This window comes from Tenebrio molitor, chromosome 2 (assembly GCF_963966145.1).
Source record: "Tenebrio molitor chromosome 2, icTenMoli1.1, whole genome shotgun sequence".
Taxonomy (NCBI): domain Eukaryota; kingdom Metazoa; phylum Arthropoda; class Insecta; order Coleoptera; family Tenebrionidae; genus Tenebrio; species Tenebrio molitor.
The window spans coordinates 29,591,564-29,605,255 of record NC_091047.1 but is presented as its reverse complement, the minus strand read 5'-3'; the positions used below and the strand labels follow the sequence as shown (position 1 = coordinate 29,605,255).

Here is a 13,692-nt window from a genome sequence, read left to right as displayed (position 1 = left end):
GCTCACACCTTATGTTTCCCAAACGGCTCAGCCAAGAATTAGCGCCGCACAAAATGGCGCTATTCATTAAACAGTGCGACAATATAGCGCTCGACATAATAGCACTGATTCAAAATAACGCTGATATGAAAACGCGCCGGACTAAATAGCGTCGGTCACAATAATTCTTTTACAAAATAGCGCCGAAAAATAATAAATTGCGACAAAATAGCGTCGGACAAAAATCAAAATTGCTGACTTCAACTGTAATAATTTTAAGTGCCATCAATCGTTTCTTTCACTTGAAATTACGAAGAAGATAATGGAGTTTGGGAAGTCTCAAAAGGGTGGAAATATTCTGTTCTACGACGGTTTCAAATACCGGGTAGATAAAAAACGAGAAGGCTATACAACCTGGCGATGCAGCAGATCTACTTGTAAGGGGAGGTTGATGGTCATCACAGGCAAGGACACTCCGAATAGAACTACCGGACATAATCACGCTCCTGACCATGTGGACAAAGTTATATCTTCAGTGAAGGAAAATATAAGAGAGCTGGCTCGCACCACTGACGCTAATCCTCGTGCGATCGTACAGCAAGCTTGTAGTAATAGCATATCTTCTGAAGAGGCGGCTGTAAATCTTCCCAGTTATGAAGCGTCGCGAAAAACTATCCAAAGAATAAGAAACAAGGAATTCAAAAAATCTTCTATCTTTAACAGCATCGCTGAAGTAAGAATAGAGGGACAGTATGCGAAAACCGATAGAAACGAAGATTTTTTGTTGTACGATTCCGGCAGCAATAATAAGAACAGAGTATTAATTTTTGGAACGCGAAATAATCTAGACTTGCTGAAAGAATTTACACACTGGTCCGTAGATGGAACATTTAAAGCTTGTCCGGAGGTTTTCTATCAATTATTTGTGATACATGCTTTAATCGATTCAAAGGCGTTACCGATGTTGTATGCGTTGCTTCCAAACAAGCTACAAAATACCTACGTTGAACTGTTCGAATCACTAAAAACTTTGGATCAAGCGTTGGAACCTGTCAGCGTAATCGTTGATTTTGAGCAAGCTTCCATAAACGCGATAATGCATGTTTTTCCCAATTCTAGAATCGTCGGCTGTGCTTTCCACCTCGCACAGAACTTGTGGAGAAGAATTCAACGAAACGGTTTAACTCAGTTGTATAAAGATAACGAAGAAATTCGACTTCTGTGTAAAATGTTACTTGGGTTAAGTTACGTACCGGAAAGGGACGTCCAGTTTGCGATGGAAATAATTTCCCAGGAAGTTCCTGCTCAACTGAAACCGATTTTTCAATATTGGGAAGATAATTATGTCGGTAGAAGAATGAACAACATAAAAGCCAGGTTTGACATATCGACGTGGAACGCATTTGAACGTGTAAACAGTGATCTGCCAAAAACGAATAACTCTTTGGAAGCATGGCATCATTCATTACAGCGTAGTCTGAACTGTCAACATCCACATATATATATAAATTATTGAACCAACTGAAGAAGGAACAAAACTCTGTCGAAATTTTCATAAGCAGACATCGTGCCGGTTTCAGGAAAAAAGATACACCCAATAGTAAATATGTACAAAAGAATAAGCGGTTGAAGACTCTTGTGGCAACGTATTCGTTTCCTAGAGTTTACCAATATTTAAAATCCATTGCGTTCAATTTATCTCTTTAAACAAGACTGTTATTTAATGATTTCTTTTTCAAATCATGTTAACTCCTTTTTTTAATATATCGATAAAGTTATTGTGTCTCGACTTGATTTTGACCGACGCTCTTGAGTTCTTAAGGCGTTTCGTCCAGCTCTCTTTAGTCTGTGAGTTATTTTGTCCGGTGCTATTTTGAATTGCGCTTTTTTTGACAGCGCCATTTTGTCCTAACGCTGTTTCGGAGCGCTTTTTTTGATAGCGCCATTTTGTGCGGCGCTAATTCTTGGCTGAGCCCCATAAAATACGCTTTTCTCTATAAGACACGTCGTCAATAGCAACGTATCTTATAAGGTCATAAAATACGCTGACACATATTATTCAAGTAACATTTTATTCATCATTTTTACAGTAATTATCTCAAAAGTGAAAAGTACAATTATTGAATTGGAACTACCACATTAGCTTCGTGCTCTTGTTCCTAACATCTTCTTCTTTAACTTCTGCTGTTTAATCCAATGCAAGTGTCCCATCATCGAAAACTGGCAATCTTTACATTTTCTTCAAATGATTATTGCCGTAATATGAATTAACTTTTAGTGACGTTCTACACACTTACCCCATATTAAGAAAAGCCATATTGACATCTTCCGTTACCTCCGTGATTGTTCCGACCTTGAAACGGAACATACATCTTTTCGTATGCAATTTTAGTCTTCATTGGAAACAAATTGCCCCTTTTTTTCTTATTTCTTCTGGAACGTTTTGGCACATTTCAACGATGAAAATTGTTTTTTTCCAAATTTGTTGATATTATTACCATGGTACCCACGGCAACCTTCGCATTTTGTGTATTGCGACGCGCCTCGAATAATTTTTCAATTTATTAAAATTTCTGATAAGATGTTAATGTTAGAAAAAATCTTCAAGCCAACTAGTGTTTTACAGTTTAAAAATTTTTTAAATGCTCTGTAAAACACTTGTTGTCTTAATAGCTAAAAAGCCATTTGTAGATTTTTTTATTTAAATTAAATTCACATTTCTAACGAGGTGTTTCGTTTTAACGTTCGATTTCAGTTTGCAGCATCGAATAATATTACGGAACGGCTTACCCTGGCGGTGCTGAATAATAATTAGTTTAAATATGTAAAACTAGCATATGCTTTGTTATTTTGACGTACCGTTAATTAAACGTAAGATTAAATCTCAACTTTGAATCGCATTCCGTAATTAACAATATAGAATTTGGAAGGCGTCTTCGGCATTCGCCGCAGTGCTGCACTTTTTGTGCTCCCCTGAATAGGTGATTCCGGTCTTTACAGTTCCATTAAATTAATGGAATCCCTCGCTATACGAAAACAATATCCCGCTTCCATAAAGACACAATTATCTGTGTTTTTGTTTCTCCGTACGTAAAGGGTAAATGAAAAGTGGTTAAGGTAATGGAGGCAATAGCTCGAATTCCGCCTCCGTCGTCTTGTATATAACCGAGAGATGAAAAATTCGCCGAGTTTTCCCTCTGCTCGTGAGAAATTTATCTTCGTGTCGTTAAATATTTTACGTTATCGGCGCTATTAAGGGAGAAGTAGACGTTTGTCGCAATCGGGAAATTCAGTTTTTGCCCCGGAAGATGTAATCCGGTCGAATTAGGGGCGCTGCATTGCGGCGGAAGACTTTCGCCTCTCATTTGTGCATATTTTCCACTTAAGAGCCCTTCGTGAAATATTTCATCGATAAAGCGAGAGACACTTCATGATTCATTTCGCCCGAAACGGAGCCGAAAGCTCGGCTTCATTATGGCGCGTATGTCGTGGCGGAGGTTATGATGACGTATATGATTGCGTATACGACAACGTTTACGGTTAGGGGTTTGATGCGTGTCTTTCACTTAAAATCCCCATATAAAATGTTGCCGATAACATCAAATATTTTATGATTCGGCGTGTGGAGATGACGCTCGCTTGCGACTCCCTCAAAAATGTTCCCCATTCGTTATTATTATAAGCAAAACAAAGAATGGTCAAAATAATAAACTAAAAAATATTAAATAAAAGTATAAAAGGAAACCGAATCTCGAAACTGGAATATTATATAAGAAATCGTTATACAAATACAAAGACGGAAAGTTGAGACTTACAGAAAGATCAATTAGGAAAGAGATACTTATACAGAAAATCATCAAGAGGAATTAGTAATTTTATAAGTATTAAATTCAATTTAAATACATCTAGAAAATAATGTTTGAACAGCTTTCATAAATATTTCAAGACTGTAATTAAGGTCAACTCTTTATAGATACAAATTTTACAGAAATCAATTCAAACTTATTAAAATACGTTTACGTTTTTCATACACATTTTATGATCATTTGTTACATTTCTAAATGACAATGTTCTGTTTTGTTATTAAACAATTTTTATTAATTATCAATACATAATACTAAACTTTTATAACATTCATTTGGATATCGTAATCAGGTAATGACAAATATACTGCACAAGTAAAGTAAAGTGCAAGGTAAACTTACAAGAACATTTTTGTTTTTTTGTTGTAATTTCGCGGGTATCAAAGTTATAGTAGCTACATTTGCTGCAATTTCGACATAGAAGGAAAAATGTTGCTTCCGTCTGAAACATTAATTTTCTCAGAGACAATCATGAGATAAATAAAATAGGAGTACCTACTATTTTTGAGGCTTTGCCCAAACGAATACGAAAAACGTGCGCTGTCACATTTTAGGTATTCGGCCTGTATTGCAACACTCGGCTACCGTCTCGTGCTTCAAATTTCGGCCTCATACCTGAAAAGTAATCTGACAGCGCTACTCATATGAAAATAACTATTCCAGTCTACTGCTTTGTTTTATGTAATACATTTTTTATAATTATGGCCTAATTATTTCTTATTATAATTGATAGTTGATAGAACGTTCTACGATATTCGTATGAGCTAATCTACGGATCGGTTTTGGTATGTCAAGGTCGCACTTTCATCCCCGCGTCTAATATTTTGAGTTGACATGAGAAAAACACAAATTATCCCGTTCAAGATCCATCATTTCCAGTCCCCGGCGACACCCCTAATTACGCACCCCTGCTCCAGATTTCCCGGAAGATGTACACCTGATTACGTCAGCAGTGAGTCGTCTTGCCGAGTCGATGAGTGATCTCGGTAAAAACGCGTCTTTTCGCCTTATGTTTTACCGCTTCGTTTGGTTTGAGACACGTAGTTTTTCTTGCAGAAAGAAAAGCCGTTCTTGGGGAAAATTCGATTCTGGTCGGTCGTCACCCATATGTGTCGGTATGAATGCAATTTGCTAGTGTTAGAGGTGGGAGAGGAGTTATGATAGCGGCAATATTGGACGAAAATATATGAAAAATGCCGGGATATCGGAAATATTGTCTGGGAGCGGGTATAATGGAGGCGGGCGTCTGGAGACCGGCAACCGGCGATTGAGAAATGTTACCCACTCGCTTATGGGTCAATGGAAAACGATGAATACATCTGAATTCATAAGACCGACACGGTTAACGGCACCGACCGGTCAAAAAGGCTAGTCGTTTGTGAAAATCCACTCGACGCTCGTATATCCACGAAAATAAAGGAAACACAAAATAACCTTTCACTCCATCTAACCTCTGATATTAAATTCAAATTTATGGTAATGCTCACTCCTAAATACATAAGTCTGTTCGTTTACCATAGATGGAAAAACATTCCATCAAAACGCATCCTCCTCCTCCTCCTCGCCGCCGCCGCCGCCTCACGTTAATTCCCAAATCTCGTCCCACATACATCTCACAATACGGAAATAACGTCAGAACTGAAACATTTAAATGTACACCGCTCCAGCTCCTCCATTCTTGTTTTATAGATGCTTCTAGTTTATTTCCTGTTTAAATCAAATGCTCAGAAACTCCTAAGTTGGAGCGATCAGCGATTCCGCCGTCACAAGCGACCTCTGCCGGTCTACCGGTCACACGCAGTCAAGTCGCAAACGTCAAATTAATTAAGTAGCATGTCGGTTCAACCTGTGCTTTATTATGTTTGATAAAATTCATAAAAGCGATAATGCTTAGATTGCATTTTTAGCGTCACGAGAACCACCACTATTCTGTTTAAATTGATTCATATAATTCGAAACACGAAGGCTAAATAATTAACCAGAAAATCAGGAAAATTAAATGGAAAGTCCATTAGGACTCACGACAAATCGGCATATGCAAAAAAGTCGGTTCCTTAATAACAACCTTCACTAAAAATTATCTGATTAAACTTTAATGGTGTTTAAAATCATAAAATTTTCTTTCCCTTTCGTTGTATTAATTACCCAGTCATGCAATGTAATACTCTTAGCTGTGCATCTCGAAGCCCATAGAGTGAAAAAACTTAAGAGCGCTAAAAATTGTACAACACACTTAACAGTGTTCAGTAGAGTACCGCTCGTGAGTGCTTTCAGTCTGAAAGTCTAAATATTGTATCATTGCACAGACAGCTTATTTCCAAGGCGAGCTCGCATGGGAATCAACTTTATAAGCCCCAAACATGGGACTCCCTATGACAACGCATAATTAATTAATTGAAAATAATGAAAATCCTCCGCACTGTAAACGATAGCCCTCTTGTTAACACTCAAAGAGCCGGCCTAAATTAAAACGACCCGCCGTATGTCTCCTCTGTTCTCTACATGACAAAGAGCATTTATTAGATCGAAAAGCGAATGTCACATGAGCAGGGGGGACGAAAAAATAATCTCTGGAAGGGAACACTACACCGAAAACGGTGTGTTAAAATCCGAAAGGGGAGCGGAGACAATTATTTTTTATCTTGTCGGTGGAGTTTTCCACAAAAAGTGGGCTACGAAAACATTATTAAATATTTATGTCAATTTTGATGCATTACTGCTTGGGGGACTAAGCGTGGACTAAGTGTTAGCTCGATATAACCACTATCCAGGCTTACAGTAAACTAGTCAGTGTTACTTATCAGTCTTATCACAAAGAGACAGCATTAGAGTGAAGCGATGAAAATTAAAGTGAATTTGAAAAATAGTATTTTAGTATCTTCGCTGCAAATACAAAAGTTGGTTCTTGTGGATTTTAACCACACTTTTTTGACGTTTGAATGATTTTATTGAAGAATACGTTTTTGAGCCTCATGTATTTAATTCTCAATTATTTTTATGTGTTAATAAAAACAATCTTTTTTGTCTCCTTTTTTCTGTTGGTCCAGGACAGATAGGTACATAAAATTTTGAATTTATTATTTTAGCGATATTGAGCTGGCAGGATCGATGAAACGTGTCAGGTTATTTAAATGGCGAAATTACTCTAACATTTTTATGAAGTCAGAGCCGAATTTTAATAAAAATGGTAAGCAGGATATGATCTTTCCAATAACCTAATCGCTTTTTAATTTCCAATTTTATTTAAACGAAAATAAAACACATCATTTCCGCGTTTGCTTATCGTTTTTTTTTTAAATTCAAATCCATGCTCAAATCCGAACATGTCTGTGTGAAAGAGTGAAAAGGCCGCAATGTTGTCTCATTGCGGATAGTAATAATAAAACGAAAGAAGCGCTTTTTATTAAACACAAAAAATGTTCACGAGAACGTAAGCTATCCTTGCCTCATAAAGCTTACGTTTTCAAACTCGTTGGATGACAAAATCCTCTTAGCGACATATTTTATACTGGAGATCGATTTTATTATCTAATCTTATACTCTCGTCAAATTTTTCTGTACCTGAATAATCCGTGTCTAGCTTTAAAAAACAAAATTTGAGCTCCCTTCCGGGCAGGAGCGTGCTCGACAATGGTGATTTTGGCAAGTTTTTCATTAATGGAACGGGACAACTGAGTTCGTTGAGGGATTAAACAGTCTTGGTTTTTATATCCAGAGATTATTAAACTAGGAAAAAAAGTAAACCACGTCCTAAACATGTGAAACCACTGTCTGCTATTCGTCTTTACATCTGAGGGATAACTGAAACGAGTGTTTCACTAGAATTTAGTGTCATGAGAAATATTGATTAAGTCATATCATTAAACAATGTTTTCAACAAGTTTGTGGAAAAAGATATCTGCTCATTGGCTACCTAAAACTAACAACAGAATTTCTTTTGTTCATTGGGACTACATTTAACTGTTTTGAAACACACACCTGATATTGTTTGTGTAGACAATAACTGTACATATTTACAAATATCATGGAACAAATAGTCTTGTTGCTATGCATAATCCATATTGGTCAGGTTATTATGACTTACGCATGAGTTTATTTGTATTTTCATTAAACAGATATTTCAGTACAGATACACTTCAATATACAGGGTTATTCACGAGAGGGTTGCTTCTGATTTTTTTTTGCCGCAACCAACAATACCAATGGCACAAACTACTGAATCAAATATATTATTTAATTTCTTTTAAATCAGAAATCGAAGTAAGTTGTAAGTCGTTATTGTAAAAATACATTTTTCAAATTGACTTGATTTTTTGAATTAATGTCAAAGATACAAAACCATCGTGGATTCAGTTATAATTATTTTCAAAATTTGAGATCAAGAAGTTGTTGCAATATGTATAATGGGTTGCGGCAAAAAGAAATCCAGAAGTATCCCTCTCGTGAATAACCCTGTATATCAACACCCCTATTTAGATTTAGAAGGTGTAGTCTTTTAGTAATAATTGGTCTAGGGTTGGTGATCGCCTTCTTGATATTTGTTTTACATAATTCTTGTTAATCGTCCAAAGCATGGCAATATGTTTTCATATACAGTTTAAAATTGTTTTACTAAAGTAATGGGTTCAAAGAGAACCTAAAGCACATATAAATGTTGTCAAGAATAAGTATTGATACAACAATAGGTAAAAGTGATACTTTTTATCACTAGTCGTGAAGACTATCCATCGAGGCGAAACGAAAATAGTTGTCTTGAAAAAAGTTGTTCTCGTACGTTTTGCGAACAAAGCGAAACTTTTTACCTTGTGAAGTTCTGAGAATGACAATTTTAATGAAACATAATACAGCATTAAACCGTATCGCATTTTTTTTTTCAAAACGAAAATGATTTATTCAACTGAGCAAAAAATGTTTATGATAGAAAACTAATGAGTGGTACAATTCAGTCCAACAGTGTTGAAAAGAATTTCAGCTTCAGTTTCCACACGTTATCATTGTTTATAGACATTTTTTTCTGGAGGGTTAAGATCGTATGGAATCAATAGGAAGCATAACAAAAAGAAAAGATGGCCGAAACAGAACAAAACGTACTTCAGAAGTTGTTGACGTAGTTGAGGAAATGATCTAGAATGAACCAAAAACGGCAAAAACTTTCCTCCGTCATTTAGCTCTACAAGTGAATATGTCTGAGGAAATGTGCTGCACAATATTTAAAATGGATTTACATTTATATTCTTACCGCATGACTTTTGTTACGGAACTAGTAGGTGGTGATCCGGTACAAAAGTTTCTGTTTTATGAATAGTTTTTGAACACGCTGCATAATGCTTAGGCAACTCAAAACAAAACTTTTGTTACCGATGAAGCTTGGTTTTATTAGGTAGGATATGTGAATATACGAATCATGCGAACATAGAGTGGATAAAACCCTACACTTGTACGTTGAATCCACTTTACACCAATTTTCTTTGAGATATCATTAATAGTTTAAACCATCCTAAAATTATTATAGCGCTGATCAATTATTATCATTCCTTAATTTAAAATCTATATACAGGGTGTTTTCGAAGTTGAGGCGTTCTTTTTAACATGTGATAGTATGCGTTGTTCTAAAGCGTTTTAGCCAAAGTCACCTTAGTAAAATGTGTACGGCAATGAAGATACAATAAGTTTTTTTTTTGAAATTTTTGAAACCGGTCTTGCTCAAATTTGCGCTGATTTGTTAGAAATTAGAATTGACAAAAAAAAATCAAATGAGCATGGACGTTAATCAAAAATACTGTCAGAGTTGTCATCTAATGAATCGCAATGGCTTTATCATTACGAACTCTCAGATATGTTGCTAATGTATGGGCAATGTTATCAGAATGCAACTGCTGCGTCCAGAGAGTACGCAGAGCGATTTCCAGAAAGACCCCATCCTGGGCCACGTCAGGTATTAATCTAGTACAGCGGAGAAATAGACAGGACCGCACTCAAAATTTTAGAAAACAATAAAAATATACAATCAATTATGTCCGTTAATACATACATTTTACTAAGAAGATTTAGGGTAAAATTCTTATGAATATTGTATAGTAATCTCGTGTTACGAGGAACGCGTCAACTTCGAAAACACCCTGTATATAAAAATGAATCGCCGTTCGTTAGTCGCGCTAAAGCTCAAAAACTGCTTGACCGATTTGAATATTTATTTTTTCTTTTGTTCCCTTTAATACAGGGGTGGTCTAAAAAGAAAAAAATTGGAAAAGTTGCCCGGAAAATTGGAAAATTTTTTAATGTTCGTAATAATCCGTATGAGGTTTTTATGTAACGAAAAACTGGAAAAGTTGGCCGGAAAATTGAAAAATTCGGGAAAAACTGAAAGTTCTTTTTTGTGATGGATATGCATAATTCTTTTTTTTTGTTTTGTTCGTTATAGTTGTGAAAAAGTTTTCAGGAAAAAAAATCGCGACAATTACCACAAGTCGAAAAATTCGGGCAAACTACAAAAATTATAATTTTTGTATGCATTCTCGATCATAACTGACCACAGGAACGACATATATTTGATTAATTCTTTTTTTTTATTCGATATGCCCCGGGGTGGAAATAACTCAGTAGAAAAAAAATCTGGAAGATTTGGAGAAAAATCTCGAAAAACTAAATTAAAACAATTCCGCGAAAACTGAAAGTGCTTTTTTGTATGAACTCAAGACCATAACTCATGATTCGAACAATTACAAAGGAAAGTCGGAAAATTCGGACAAATTTCAAAAATTGTAATTTTTGTATGCCCTCTCGATCATAACTGACAATAGAAGCTACATATTTGCTTGATGCTTATTTTTTTGTTTTCAATTGAAAAAAAAAAATCTGGAAGATTTAAAGAAAAACCTGGAAAAACGCAATCCAGTAAATTAAAATAAAATTACATTTGCTTTTACTTTCGTGTTGTTTCGCGATCTGTCCAACAAATATAGTAGGTACTGTCGCCAGCAATAAATTTTGGTCGTCAATGTCATTTCAAAATTTGGTTAGATTGTCACAAATTTAAAAAAATTCCCTGCCTGATTATGCCCCCGTCAACAAAGTGTCAAAAAATTGAGAAAAAATGACTATTAATGTCATACAACTTGATGATAGGTTATGATATTTACGACTGTTTTACAATGGAGCATTTTCGATTGCGTCAAAGAATGACCTTGACGATCAAAATTTATTGCTCGCGACTGTACATATTGTTTTATTTCTATTCCAATTTATTTGCCTACACGCACAAATGTTATTTGACAGCTTATTGTGAAATTGGGAATCAAACCAATTGGATTGTTTGCTTGAACATCGATCTTGCAATCGAAATGTAAATATTGGGTGATTCAAAATAATTGTGGATAAATCTGGCAACTATGTACGAAAATTTATGTGGCAACTGTGTGGGTAAAATAAAGATGACATTTCTTTGACAGTTCATAGACAAAACCGCATGGTTCCAACTCCCAATTCCAGCCACATCACACATTTCCAGCATTTCAGCAGTGTAGAATACTGCCGATAGAATACATCTCCCATGTAAAATTCTTCATTTTTACTTTGTTTGCACATTTCCAATAGCTTTTCACAAATTCACAAAAAAATTTAGGTATTGAAATTTGGACAAGACAACGTCTGTGGGGTCAGCTAGTTATTAATAAATATATTCGCAAAATTACATTTCTTGCTTTCTCTGATCAAAGTACTTAGTCAACTAAATATGAACATTTATCCACTGATATTCTAAGTTTTAATGTTTGCAAAAATATTTTAATCTTTATCAAATCAAGTATGTATTTCTTTTTATAACTAATGGTAAGATTCGATTTATCAGTTCAATCTTAGATCGAGAAAGTTCCACTACTTTTGTGCTAAATACCCTTACACAAGCATTATTATTGGGATTTGAAAAGAAACCATTTCATATTCCTTCCATTGAAAATTAAACATTTATTTAAATGTTATTTGATAATTTTATTCGCCCCTTATTCCTTATTTTTTAGAAAATGTACAAAAATGGAAAACGGTACAATCTGAGAAATATAAATATCATTATATGTGTGTAAGGGTGTAAATTACAAATTTAAATAGAGTAAACGTAAAATTTATTATAGCCGATAAGAATATAATTAGAATTTTAAATTATGTTATGTATTAACTTTCAAATTTTATATGAAGGTGCGCAGTTCATACTTGAGGTGACAAACGTTATAAATGTATAAATATTTTATAATTAATTAGTTAAAAACTGAGCTTGCTTGAATGTTAAGTCATTTTATTAGGTACTACAAACTGTTTTGTTACCAAGCATTATTTATGACATTCTTTCCAAAGAATTGTGGGGCAAGGTCTCGAGATACTAAAAGTTTGTCTTTTTGATTTTGTGAAAGGAGCCGCAAATAAAATTTTCCCCCATCTGGAATTCGGTTGCAGACTTAATCCAGCGCCAACATATTCCACATAAGAATATAGTGCAAATGGCGTTATAAAAGCTCCGGGTTAAGCTGCAGGAAAGAGAGAATTTGCATGTTCTGCGCGAAGTTGGCGGCAAGCTTTGCTAAATACCGCGATAATATTCGTTATGATCCGCGAGTGTTCTGCCCCTAGACCCGACATTCTTAAGTCAGTCAGGATCGGTAAAAGTCGGTATTAATAATTTCCGGGTGAAACTTAATATTCAAGCCGCACATGTGCATGTAAACGTAATTGAAATTCTTGGGCGTTCTGTTTCATCTCAGAAAGTGTCTTTCTGGTCGAGGCGAAATTACTCTGTTTAAGCTAACACGGCGGTGGCGTAAGCGCGGAATAAATTAATATTTAGCGGCTTCTCTGCCATCAATCTTGGTGGATTTTTGAGGGCGGCTAAATTAGCCCCATCAGAAGCCATTCCTCGGCCTCGTTGTTTGTTCCACACATGCGAGTCCGGCTGAAAGCTCCCGATTCCTTTGAAGCCGACGTTTTATGCGGAATCAGTCACATTTGAGCCAACCGAAGCGAATAATAAATACATTGCGTGAGACAAGTGAGTCCTATAAAACGATAAAAAGCTCGAATGTTCAACCGAGTGCGAAACTGGCAATTAGGTTAATTAAGCCTTCAGTTGGGCGAACAAGCAACTGCACGTATTTCAGCCTGAAATTCTAGCTGAAATTTTCGCTGCCGCCTTGGGACCGATATGAAATATTACCTTTCAGGAGCACGGCACACAAACTGAGACAAAGTATGCACAATGTTGGTATTCCATATTTTTAATGGTAATGAGACTGTTCGCCCCCGAGTATCCCACTCGAAAATTGCTCTGTCAGAAAATTTTCTTTGCTAATGTGGACCGCGTTTAGCGCCCCGATGAGATATAGGTGGCGGTGCAATTTCGCGCCTCACTTCCCGAATTGCATATAAATAAGGGCGCGCAGGGTTAATTCAATTTTTCCGAACTGGATTAGTCACGTGTTCGCAGAAAATCATCGCCAAAACTCGATGGAAAAAAGGGAAAAAGAACGACAAAAGCTGAATTTACATCAAGTTGCTTGTGTGTTTTTTATTATTTTTCGGCCTCCCAATCTGGGAAATATAGCGTTACCTTACACTTTAGGTCAAGGGAGGTGCGATTTCCCGTACAATGTCAAAAATTTCTAGTGGAATGTGGGAAAAATCTAGTGGAGTACGGGAAAAATGTGCGGACACCGTTGATTTATTCTTTTCACAGTTACTTTAAAATTAAAGTGTCCATACGTTACTTTCATTTAGTGTAAAAAAACACATTTCCCTGTATAATTTTTCCGATAAATGTGTTTGTTTAATTTATATCGATCGAAAAAGAAAATAATCGTAACAGGGA

The 13,692-nt window shown here is 35.7% G+C and overlaps 1 protein-coding gene across 2 annotated transcripts in view; it reads right to left on the bottom strand.

The window, feature by feature from the left end:
• The window catches only part of side-VII (sidestep VII), a 395,213-nt gene that overhangs the window by 254,786 nt on the left and 126,735 nt on the right, over positions 1–13,692 (bottom strand). The gene's annotated exons all lie outside the window — the stretch shown is intronic.